The sequence below is a fragment of the Lissotriton vulgaris genome, chromosome 10 (assembly GCF_964263255.1).
Source record: "Lissotriton vulgaris chromosome 10, aLisVul1.2, whole genome shotgun sequence".
Lineage (NCBI taxonomy): Eukaryota > Metazoa > Chordata > Amphibia > Caudata > Salamandridae > Lissotriton > Lissotriton vulgaris.
Window position 1 is genome coordinate 537,887,696 of NC_141698.1, and position 12,959 is coordinate 537,900,654.

General features: G+C 54.4%; 1 protein-coding gene across 2 annotated transcripts in view; it reads right to left on the reverse strand.

The window, feature by feature from the left end:
- LOC147688482 (UPF0764 protein C16orf89 homolog) overlaps nucleotides 1–12,959 on the reverse strand; it is a 555,634-nt gene that overhangs the window by 472,846 nt on the left and 69,829 nt on the right. The gene's annotated exons all lie outside the window — the stretch shown is intronic.

Consider the following 12,959-nt stretch of genomic DNA (forward strand, 5'->3'; position numbering starts at 1 on the left):
TGAGTATCCTAACCTGTGATAACACCCTCTCTCCTTTTTGCAATTGCCTCGGATTCTAGAAGCTCGGCCTCCCCTGGTTAGTCCATTGAGTCTTGTGTTTTAATGGGCCACCGGCTGACTTGTCTTCGACTCTCTGAACTTGGCGGTACTTGCGCAGTGGTACAGCGCAGTCGCCACGGCCGCAGGGAGCATGCAAGCGTCATCCAGTGCACTCCCCCTGTAACTCAGAGGGGGCACATTTCCTCGGTATTCGGACACCACGGATTGATGGTGCCCTCTAGAACCCCTGGCCTTTTGAAACAGGTAGGACCTTGTTCCCCTGCCTATTCATTTTTTACTGTATATAAGTAACCCCTGACTTCCTATCTACAGGACACTAGTCATTACAGTGTCCCCACCTGCTGAAAGACATTGACTTGAATTATTGACTCTAATGGAGTGAGTATACACTAGATTTCTGCTACATTTACATTTCATGTCACCAGCACACATGTTGGCCACAGCACTGCGAACTTGAAGCATGTCTTCACCACTGTTTATGTGCTGCACTGGCATGTTTTTAAATGTTTAACGAGTGTCAATAACTGACTGATGCTGTTATTCTAAATTTTTTACAGGTTGGTTCTCTAGAGTGACAGGTACAACTTTATAGGGTGCTGTTTTTTGTGGTCCTCAAATCTCAACGCTAGTGACCGCAATTGATAGTGTAGATAGTCACTGATATAGGTCCTGAAGAATTGCCATCCCTTGGACAACTTGGCATGAAACATGTTGACCATTGAGCGCAATACACGATAAACTTTATTACAGTGGTGCGATACACACTGTATTTCAATTAGGAGAGGGGCCATACTCATTAGAATTTTTCTGACTGGACCCCTACCTCCAATTTTAGCCTCACCTTCCTCCACATCTACACACCCCAGGCCCCTTACACGCACTGCACCCTATGGCAAGGAATAAAAGATCTCCGTCAAAGAGCCCCTTCATGGGTGCCCGTCAGGGATTGCAGCGCCGTCCTGACGAGGAGCCGACCCAATGATGAAGCGTAACACCTAGCTGGCTGGGTGTGTGAGGATCCTAAATCCAAAAAGAGGGATTCCCCCTCCCTCTCCCTCTGTGGCTAGACATACAACCTGTTATATCCTTTCAGGAACTGCATACCCTTTTTGTATTTATCTATGCTACATACTACACACTAACGGTTGCTAGTAATATTGGCAGGTCCAAGGGTGGTCTGATCATGCTTGTTTCTCTTTCCTTCCCCTCGAAGGTGCTATGGACAAAGTGGGACTCCGCATACTACCAGAGGATTCTGTTCCAGTGTTCTGCCTCTCTGCTGCCACATATATTGAACGTGCCAACAATGGGAGGGCTACTGTTTTTATGTGATGTTTTGGGAATTCTAGGTGGATAACTAAATTTATTTTTATTTTACTGACTGCTGCTCCTTTTATTGTTGTACTGATTGTCCTTAATATATCTGATTTCTTGCTTAGATAATCTGGGGGGGAGGGGCATAGCGGACCCCTAATGAGTTCCCTCTAAGGACTTCTTCCGAGGATTTTGTTCCTTTGCTTTTATCTGAGCTTGGTGGTAATTCACTTGACGACTGATGTTGCATGTCTGTTTACTTACTGCTATGAATTGAGATTTGTATTTATAACGTTTTACAGTATTTACACTATTTTGCACTGTTACTTTTATGGTTCAGTTGACCCGAAATAAAATGGATTGAATTGAATTAAATTGTATGTTGCTCATTCTGTATTCATGCCTGTGCAAATTGACGAGACCTAGCAACCTGTACAGTTCAAACTACTGAGTAATATTAGATAGAAATGCGAACTTTCAGGCTACCAAGCTGTTCTGTTGATAGTGAGGTATCTTTTGGAAACCATCAGTGTCATAGCAGAAGGGGGCATTTCAGGAACAGCATATTGCAGGTGATTGCAATTTCTCAGTTCATCGACTTCAATCTTTTTCGGTGCCGAGTGCGCTTTGGAAACATGTCACCATGGAAAAAACTTTCTCCGATAAGATGCATGGTACAAATCTGGACTTTGGAGGGCCTGGACATTCTGTGGCCCCGGAACCTGAATAGGTGGAGTGCTTATTTGGTGTCAGTAGTTTCCGGTGCTCAGCACCTGCACTTTATTGTCAACACCGGCTATTATAACAGCCTTCTACTTGGTGGACCTTTTTATATAATTTTGTGAGGAAAGCAGCAGTTGTTTAATAATAAAATATACATTAAAATCACTCATAGGTCATCGGCATCGGCAGCGCTAAAAACCCTACACTGGCTGCCCCTACATAAGAGAATTTTATTTAAAATCCTACTAATCACTTTTAGAGCAGCAGCAAAAATTAGTCCAGTGTATCTTGCAGCCAGATTTTCTCATATGTTACAGCTAGGACCCTCAGATCTTCCGCGGCAAGCCTCCTTAAGCCTCCCTACTTTAGACTCAAATCCAAGGGAGGGAAATTGGTAGCCTCCTTAGGAGCTAAAGCATGGAATCTCATGCCAGCTCAACTGAGGCTCGTAAAAACAGAAACTCAGTTTAGGAAGGCACTATAGTCTTGGATCTACGGAGCAATGGATGACTTTTGCCGATCACACAAATAGGAGCTCACTACTCTCTGCTTAGTTTGATCCTCACCCACCAGCGCCAAGATGCTCCTTCCGGAGTGAAAGTTGCACTTTATAAGTACCCAATTAATTCATTCATTCATTCATGGTAGCCAACCAAAAACTATAAGAACAGCATGGGAGGAATGCATTGGACAGAGAGTCTGACTTGCCACCGGAATGGGATTTAAAGCCTGTGACTCCTGAGGTGCTACGGGAGAGACCACTTCAGGCTGGGATTCTCGAGCCACGAGGGTCTGATCCACCAGCGGCATGCAGCGCTGTGGAAGACCTTGAGGAAGGGGATTAACCAGCGGAATCACTGTGGTGCCACATCGCGAGCCGAGCAGTGGAAAACAGTCATCATGTGAGCCGCCAACAATAGGGATTTCCCTTCCCTCCTGGGAAGAATGACAAGAGTGCAGGCTCCATGGTAGAGGTCAGGCGCATTGTTTGGGGCTTCATGGACCCAGTTGACTCATTATTAAATATTGGCTACATAGATTACCGAACAGCCGGCCGCAGCATCACAGGAAGCGTGGAGGATCCCCACCCGTGCAGTGAGAAGCTGCGGGACGCATGTGTGGCCAATGCCTACCCCACCATGGCGGCCATTCGAACCACGAACGAACCTGTGATTGAATAGTGGCCAGATAGATTACTGAACGGCCGGTTGCAGCATTACGGGAAGCATTGAAAATCCCCACCGGTGCGGTGAGAAGCTGTGGGACGCACTTGGGGGCCGATACCTGATTCCAACATGGTGGCCGTTTGAACCACGGATGAGCCACTTTAGAGTAGGTAACGGTGGAGCTGGTGGTGGCTACAGGGATACCAAAGGCGCACATAGAGGCTTAATGAGCGGTTTGTTTGGGTCGATGGAGGCATCTGGGGTCACTGGAGCAGGAACTCCGGTACATCTGCGTGCCTGACTTCAACATGACCATTGCACCCGGTGCATGAAACAACCACAGAACCACTGAAACCTACAAGTGGAAAGCATTGAGGTCCAGTGATTACTGAGGTGTGATGCGTGCGGAGACTAAACTCCTGAGGTCTCGTTGGTTCCCTCCTGCTGCCTCTTCATCTTGCCCGGAATTTTATCTAAGTGAAAAATTATAAAACATGGGATTCAGAGCAGATGTGCTGACTCTGCCTATCTCAGCCTGAACCTCCAGCTGACGTTCGACATGGTCCCCTCTCCGCATCTCCTTGTCTATTACATCCTGACTGGAGACCAGACTGCAGAGCTGGTGGCCGACTCAGTGTGGATTAATGTGGAAGATAAATGTGTGAATAATCAAAAGGTCCAACTCTCTACAGACAAGCAGTCCTATGAACCAGGCAAAGTCATGAGGCTCACCATGAAAGCCAAGAGATGCTCCTTCATATCTTTGAATGTAATGGATATTGCACTCTATTAAGTCATGCAAGCCATGTAACATGTGACATGCGAGGAGCTCTGGCCGGGAGCTCCCTGGCTAGGGGTTTCCTTTTTGGCTCTAATCCCCTGAGTTCTATTCCCTCCTTGAACCTTTGGACTCACCTGAGGTTATATGTGATGATAGCCCTTCAATCTCTTTAATTCCTGTGTTTTTAGTTTGTGATCTTCTAATGGACCGTGTATTTTGCTGACCTCAGAGCCCGACCAATCATGGCCTCTGCCCGGTGTAACTGTTTTATCAGCTATAGAGGAGATTAGTCTCTGGTTCACCCCCTTGTCCATCACCTACCCAGCCAGACATTGGACATGGTTTCCCTTGTCTCTCTGCTGTGTTTCCTTTCCTCCCCTGCCCTCCGACGAATCTATCCCCTGAAGAACTTTCCTCTTTGCCGGTCTACCTGACCCGATCTGCATTCCCTACCCCTTTTTAACTCCCCCCCTCTTCCTTCCTTGCCCCTAGGACCTTTGTCTTGGCTATGCTATGCACTAGTAACTCATGTTTTTGTGTAACGCTATTTGTTTTTACCTATGTTATCCTTGGCTCCCGTAATTGTTGTAATTTTGTTACTTATAGCTCACTGATCCTCATTTAAAGTGCTCTGATACCTCCGGATCTAGCCAGAGCTATATAAAACTCTGCAACTAAATAAATAAATGCATTAGTCATTTTTGATGTATATTTAACCCCTTGCATGCTCATGACGAACCCCAGCCGTCATGCACTACGGTGCTCGTGTGCTGATGACGGCTGGGGTTCGTCATGGCCCGCCCCTGTTCATTTGTTTACAGCACAGGGGCGGAAACGGGCCAGCAGTCAAGGGGTTAAAGTCTGAATTGTCACACTTGTATGAGTGTGATAGTTGTTATGGTACTGTCATTAGGAGCTCTGGCAGGGGCAATTGGTGGTGTAAACTGTAGTGGCCTCCTGACAAGGGCCCTTGCACTTATTTTTGTACAAATTATGCACTGAATAGGTGTGCCATGAAGACCTGGATTCTAAGGTGTAACCACATTCTAAAGCAAAATGCATGGCAGGAGAAGTAGCAGCATCAGCACAAAATGACATCAAATGACAGTCAAAGAGTCCCCCAGCACAAAAATTGTTTCTTCCATATTTACATATGTTGGACAGGCCGCATGGAAGGCCCGCTCCCTCCCCGCATGGCGGTGCCCGGACCCCTGCTCTCCCTGTATCCAAGACAAGAACCATCCCGGCAACCCACCGGGGCAACCCACGGCCCATCCACAACGGAACTACAGCTCCTGAACACCCCAGTATCGGCTGGCCCGGGCCCCCGTCAGTAACACTGCCCCGGCCCAGCCGCCATCTTTGGACACTACACGACAAGGCCGCGTGGCCTCGGCTCGACCCCAACCCTGGGCCTGGCCAGGCCCCGACATCGAGGCACCACCCTCCACCCAGGAGGTGAAGAGACCACTTGGCAGGTCAATGGGAGAAGGAGTGTCAATGGCTCCCCTCCGCCAGGTGTCGATCGCCCCCAGCCTCCCCGGGCGCTGGCTCCACCTCCCTGCTGGGTGTCTGGACTCCCTCATGCCTGACCTCCCGACCTCCAAGTGCGAGGGACCGGACATCAAAGGAGGCCAGACCTATAACTGGGGTAGCTCCAGAGCAGGAAGAGAGTTGTATCCTGGAGTCGAGAGACACCGACACGAACTCATCCTTGGAGGCCTGCTGGCGCTGCCGCGGCCCTTTCTTGTGAACCATCTTCGAAGCCTGCTGGCGCTGCCGCGGCCCTCTTCAACGTGAACCATCGTCGTGGCCTGCTGGCGCTGCCGCGGCCTTCCTCGTCGTGAACCATCTTCCTAGCCTGCTGGCGCTGCCGCGGCCCTCATCACCTCGCAACCATCCTCCTAGCCTGCTGGCGCTGCCGCGGCCCTCATCACCTCGAACCATCTTCGTAGCCTGCTGGCGCTGCCGCGGCCCTCATCACCTCGAACCATCTTCGTAGCCTGCTGGCGCTGCCGCGGCCCTCATCACCTCGACCCATCTTCGTAGCCTGCTGGCGCTGCCGCGGCCCATCTTTGCGGATCCCCCAAGCTCGAGGATTGTGAGCTTCACCTCTTGCTGCTCCCGGACCGGTACTAAGACTGTCCCGCTACCCCTTTTCCCTACAGAGACTAGAATTGGCAGGATCCTCGTGTCCTGGTCCCGCTGTATCGTTTATCCCCTTGCCTCAAGATTCTTATATAAAGTGTGCAGAACTTATCCTTGTGTGGTGTCCATCTGTAGGGGGAAGTTACTTATCTGTACGATCACAGGAGACGGCCCTCACCGGAGGCCTCTCCCCCTGTACTCGGCCGACCCTCCGGGTCTCCGTCTAACATTGGTGGCCAGCGGCGCGATCCGAACCGACGCATAATCGTACAGAGAGTAACTCACCCCACGACACACAGCCACCATGACGACAAAAGAGAGTGGAACAATGGAAAAATTCCTGATGGAAAAACTAGAAGAATACAGCCACAGAGAACTAAAACAATTCTGCATAGAACTGGGCATTGCTACCACAGGACTGAGCACGAAAGATGACTTCAAACACGCCTGAGAATCGTGGGCGGAGACGGGTACGGCCGTACCCCAAGACCAAAGCCTCGAGACCACCGAAACAAGCACCGCTCCTACAGAAGAAAGAAGACCGGGTCTCTCACCAGAGGAGGCCCGAGAACGGGAGAAGAGCCGGCTCCACGAATTGGAACTGGATCGACTTCGCTTAGATGGAGAACTCAAATTGGCGGAACAAAAAATAACTTTAGAACACTTACGGCTCCGAGAGGAGCGAGAAGAGAAACAGAGGCAGAGAGAGCTGGAAGAGAAAAAACTAGCCTACGAGCATGAGCGCAACTTGAAGGAACTAGAGATTCGGAGGCAGAACAAAGATCTCGGGGTCCCCGGGCACCCGAGCCCCCCTGTCACTACGGACCCCAAGGTCCACATCCCCAAGGATGTCGTCAGAGAATATTACCGGAACGATGATATCCAGCAATGGTTCAAAGCCTACGAAGTAGCCATGACCTCCCACCGGATCCCACGGAGCGACTGGGGAGCCGGGTTATGGGGGAGGTTTGTCAACGAAGGGCGAGACGCCCTGCTGCAACTCCCGGACCATCAGATGACGTCCTACGACCACATGAAAGCCGCCCTCCTCACTCGATACGGACTCACACCCGAGATGTACCGCCAGAGGTTCCGCGACTGCAAACGGATCCCGGGTACGACTTGGGTGGAGTACGTGAACTTCTTTAGCCAAGCCTTCGAAGGGTGGAGCAAGGGCAGCAAGGTTACCACTTACGAGCAGCTCTTTGACCTTATTGTATGGGAGCACCTCTCTAATAACTGCTTCGTCGAGCTCAGGCAGCACCTCCTTGACAGTGAACTGACTGAACCTCGGGAACTCACCATCGAGGCAGACCGATGGGAGAGCACCCGAGTTTCCCGAAACTGGCCCAGCGAACAGAACCGAGCCTCCCAAGGGCCCCATCGCCCCCGAGGGGGAGGAGGAGGCCAGGGTCGGGGCAGAGACACCGTCCCGGTGGCTCCCACCAGCAACACCCCGCCCCCGGCCGGAAGAGGAAGCCCTCCGACGCGACCAGGCTTCCGCGCCAACGTTACCTGCCACCGATGCCAACGACCCGGCAACTACGCCAATGATCCCAACTGCCCGAAAAACCAGAGCCCCATGCCCCGCCAGGTCGCTGCCGCCGCCCTGGGAGAAGAACAAACCCAAGAAGACACCGAAGAGTACGAGCCAGACCAGCCCGAGTGGGAACCAGCCGCCATGTCCCTGGTCTGCCTAGGGGAAAGAGACCTGATCCCTTCCCGCCAACACGCAGAAGTACAGCCAGTGGGTCAACATTAATGGGCACTGGGCTGAAGCCCTCCGCGACACCGGGGCCAGTGTGACTGCAGTCCGCTGCCATCTTGTGACCCCGGACCAGATCTTACCCAATGTCCTTTGCCCAGTACGGTCGGCTGATAACTCCGAGAGCCTGTGTCGGATGGCCTGCGTCCCCTTCGAGTGGGGAGGGGTATCTGGAATGCTAAAAGTGACTGTCTGCGACGATGCCCCCGTGGACTGCCTCCTGGGGAACGACCTCGAAAGTTCCCCCTGGTCAGCCGTTGAGCGAAGAGAGCACCTGGGGATGCTGGGCCTCCCGGAATGGGTCTGCGTAATGACCCTGTCCATGGCCGCCCGCGCCATCCCCAGTCCCGAAGAACCAGAATGACCGGAACCCCCTCCCCCGATCGTCCAAGAGGGAACAGCCCTGGAATCCAGTTCTCCGGAGCACAGCGAAGAAGGACTTGATCGGCTCCGGGACCTTCCCGAACTGGCCCAGTGGCGTCAAGAGGGTGGCCCCACTCAGGAACAATTCCGACAAGAGCAGAGAACATGTCCCTCCCTCGAGGGACTCCGACAGCAAGCCCTAGCCCAGAGCACAGGAGACACCTCGGGGGCCCACTGGATTTATTGGGACAATGACCTGCTCTACAGTGAGCAAAAGATTGCTGAGCTGGGGGCCAGCCGGGTGCTGGTGGTCCCCCTCCGCTTCAGAGACTTCCTCTTGAACTTAGCACACGATGTGCCTCTTGCCGGACACCTGGGGCAAGACAAAACATACAGCCGCCTGGTGACCCACTTCTACTGGCCCAAAATGCGGAATGATGTAACGAACCACTGCCGGGCCTGTCCAACCTGCCAGGCCAGCGGGAAGAGCGGCCGAAAGATCAAAGCACCCTTGCAGCCTTTCCCCATCGTCACCACCCCAGTTAAACGGGTGGGAATAGACATTGTGGGGCCCCTGGAGCCCCGAACAGCACAAGGACACCGGTTCATCCTGGTCCTGGTGGACCACGCCACCCGCTATCCCGAGGCCATCCCTCTTCGGACCGTGACGGCACCCGTGGTAGGCCGAGCCCTGATGGGGATCTTCTCTCGAGTGGGCTTCCCCCGGGAAGTCGTCAGCGACAGGGGCACAAACTTTATCTCTAAATACACGAAGTCCCTCTGGCAACAGTGCGGGATCACCTACAAATTCACGACCCCCTATCACCCGCAAGGAAATGGGCTGGTCGAGCGGTTTAACCACACCCTCAAGGGGATGATCATGGGCCTGGAAGAACCCCTACGTCGCCAATGGGATGTGCTGCTCCCGTGCCTCCTGTTCTCTTACCGAGAAGTCCCCCAGAAATCCCTGGGCTTCAGCCCATTCGAACTCCTGTATGGACACCCCGTCCGGGGTCCCCTCAGCCTGATCAAAGAAGGGTGGGAGGTGGCCCCTCAGAAGACTCCTCCGGATGTATACAAGTATCTCCTGACCCTCCGCAACCAGACCCGGCGATTCAGGGAACTCGCCAAGGCCAACCTTGAAGCCAGTCAGGAGGACATGAAGCGATGGTATGATCAGCATGCCTCCTCCATCGAGTTCGAGCCGGGACAACAGGTCTGGGTGATGTCCCCGGTTGAACCCTGCGCCCTACAGGACAAATGGACGGGGCCCTTCAAGGTGGTAGAGCGCAAGGGCCCAGTCACCTACCTGATCGACATGGAGTCACCCCGGAACCCCCTACGGGTCCTCCACGCCAACAGACTCAAACCCCACTTCGTACGCTCGGAACTCAGCCTCCTGATGACTACCGATAGTGGGACTGAAGAAGACTCCGAGCCCCTTCCTGACCTACTGAGAACGCTCGAAAAGGACGGCTCCGTGGAAGGGGTCAGACTCTCTGATGCCTTATCCTCAGAGCAACGCCAAGACTGTTGAGACCTTCTGCTCCAATTTGCCGACCTGTTTTCCCTCATCCCCAGGGTAAACCACCTGGTGCCTTCACGACGCAGATACCGGGGATAGCCCCCCTATTCGACACAGGGCGTACCGAGTGCCGGATAGAGTGCGCGCCTGCATCCAGACAGAAGTCTCCAAAATGCTGGCTCTGTGAGTGATCGAGCCATCTGACAGCCCCTGGGCCAGCCCAGTCGTGCTGGTCCCCAAGGCTGCCGCCCCGGGCGTTGCCCCCGAGCTCAGGTTCTGTGTGGACTATCGGGGTCTGAACGCCGTTACCAGAACCGACGCTCACCCCATCCCCCGGGCGGATGAGCTGATTGACCGCATGGGGGCTGCCCGCTACCTGAGCATCTTCGATCTAACAGCGGGCTACTGGCAGATCGGCCTCACCCCAGGGGCCCAAGAGCGATCCGCCTTCTCTACCCCGGATGGCCACTACCACTTCAAAGTGATGCCCTTCGGCATGAAAAACGCCCCAGCTACCTTCCAGAGACTCGTGAACCAGGTACTGGCGGGCCTGGAAGAATTCAGAGCCGCCTATCTGGACGATATTGCTGTGTACAGTCACCACTGGGCAGACCACCTCCACCACCTCCGGGAGGTCCTGCACACCCTCCGGCAGGCCGGGCTCACCATCAAAGCCAGCAAATGCCAGATTGGCCAAGGGTCCGTGACCTACCTGGGACACCAAGTGGGGAGCGGTCTGGTGGCCCCCCTCCAGCTCAAGATCGCTGCCATCCAGGCCTGGAAACCCCCAGTCACCCAAACCGAGGTCCGAGCCTTCTTGGGCCTCACCGGGTACTACCAGCGGTTTGTAAAGGACTATGGCAGCATTGTGGGGCCCCTCACAGAACTCACATCCAAGAAAAACCCCAAAACAGTCAACTGGACTCCGGACTGTCAGGCGGCCTTTGAGCAATTGAAGTCCGCCATGTGCACCGCCCCACTGCTCCAGGCCCCCGACTACAGCCGGGAATTCATAGTGCAGACGGACGCCTCAGATCATGGCATTGGGGCCGTCCTCTCTCAATTCAACACCGAGGGAGTCGATCAGCCAGTTGCCTTCATCAGCCGACGCCTGCTGGCCCGAGAACAGCGCTGGAGCACCATCGAGCAGGAGGCCTTTGCCGTAGTATGGGCCCTCAAGAAGCTCCAGCCCTACCTCTTCGGCACCCACTTCCGGGTGCAAACAGATCACCGACCCCTGCAGTGGCTGATGCAGATGCGGGGAGAGAACCCAAAACTGTTGGCTGGTCTATCTCCCTGCAGGGGATGGACTTCACTGTGGAGCATCGTCCAGGCCAGGACCTCGCCGATGGCCTGTCACGCTTCTTCCGCCTCGGCGAGGAGAGTACCCAAGAGGATTGGTGACTCTCCCTGCCTTCAGCTGGGGGGGACGCATGTTGGACAGGCCGCGTGGAAGGCCCGCTCCCTCCCCGCATGGCGGGGCCCGGACCCCTGCTCTCCCTGTATTCAAGACAAGAACCATCCCGGCAACCCACCGGGGCAACCCACGGCCCATCCACAACGGAACTACAGCTCCTGAACACCCCAGTATCGGCTGGCCCGGGCCCCCGTCAGTACCACTGCCCCGGCCCAAGCGCCATCTTTGGACACTACACGACAAGGCCGCGTGGCCTCGGCTCGACCCCAACCCTGGGCCTGGCCAGGCCCCGACATCGAGGCACCACCCTCCACCCAGGAGGTGAAGAGACCACTTGGCAGGTCAATGGGAGAAGTGTGGCTCAGGGGTTAGAGGCGGCAGACCCGGAAGCTGAGATCGGCCCTGGACCAGGGTTCAATTCCCCGCCCCGACGGGGGTTGGGCTCAATAATTCCACGGACTCGATAATTCTCGCTCCGGTGCCTACTCGACTCACGGGTTCACACTCTGCGACTCTGGGCAATAGCTTGCTTAATCTCCACAACGGCCCCTCGCGGCGGGATGCCTGGCTTTTACCTTGTGGATACCCTGCCGGGGTGTCTCACAGGGGAATACCAGGACGGGTTCCCTAAGCAAGCGCATAGATGCCTGCGATGTGGGCGATTTGCGCTATATAAATACATGTACATTTACATTTACATTTACAGTGTCAATGGCTCCCCTCCACCAGGTGTCGATCGCCCCCGGCCTCCCCGGGCGCTGGCTCCACCTCCCTGCTGGGTGTCTGGACTCCCTCATCCCTGACCTCCCGACCTCCAAGTGCGAGGGTCCGGACATCAAAGGAGGCCAGACCTATAACTGGGGTAGCTCCAGAGCAGGAAGGGAGTTGTATCCTGGAGTCGAGAGACACCGAGACAAACTCATCCTTGGAGGCCTGCTGCCGCAGCCCTTTCTTGTGAACCATCTTCGAAGCCTGCTGCCGCGGCCCTCTTCAACGTGAACCATCGTCGTGGCCTGCTGCCGCGGCCTTCCTCGTCGTGAACCATCTTCCTAGCCTGCTGGCGCTGCCGCGGCCCTCATCACCTCGCAACCATCCTCCTAGCCTGCTGGCGCTGCCGCGGCCCTCATCACCTCGAACCATCTTCATAGCCTGCTGGCGCTGCCGCGGCCCTCATCACCTCGAACCATCTTCGTAGCCTGCTGGCGCTGCCGCGGCCCATCTTTGCGGATCCCCCAAGCTCGAGGATTGTGAGCTTCACCTCTTGCTGCTCCCGGACCGGACCGGTACTAAGACTGTCCCGCTACCCCTTTTCCCTACAGAGACTAGAATCGGCAGGATCCTCGTGTCCTGGTCCCGCTGTATCGTTTATCCCCTTGCCTCAAGATTCTTATATAAAGTGTGCAGAACTTATCCTTGTGTGGTGTCCATCTGTGGGGGGAAGTTACTTGTCTGTACGATCACCGGAGACGGCCCTCACCGGAGGCCTCTCCCCCTGTACTCGGCCGACCCTCCGGGTCTCCGTATAACAACATACATGCAGGATCATTTGAAGAAAATGGGGTGCAGGAGAGGGAGTCAGAAACAACCTACCAGATAAAGTTTAACCATTTCTTTTCATACTTCTAAACTAGTTTGAGCTGGTAGTTGCAAGTGGTGTACAGAAACATTGATTTTTGGAGACTAGGACTTATTTTTCA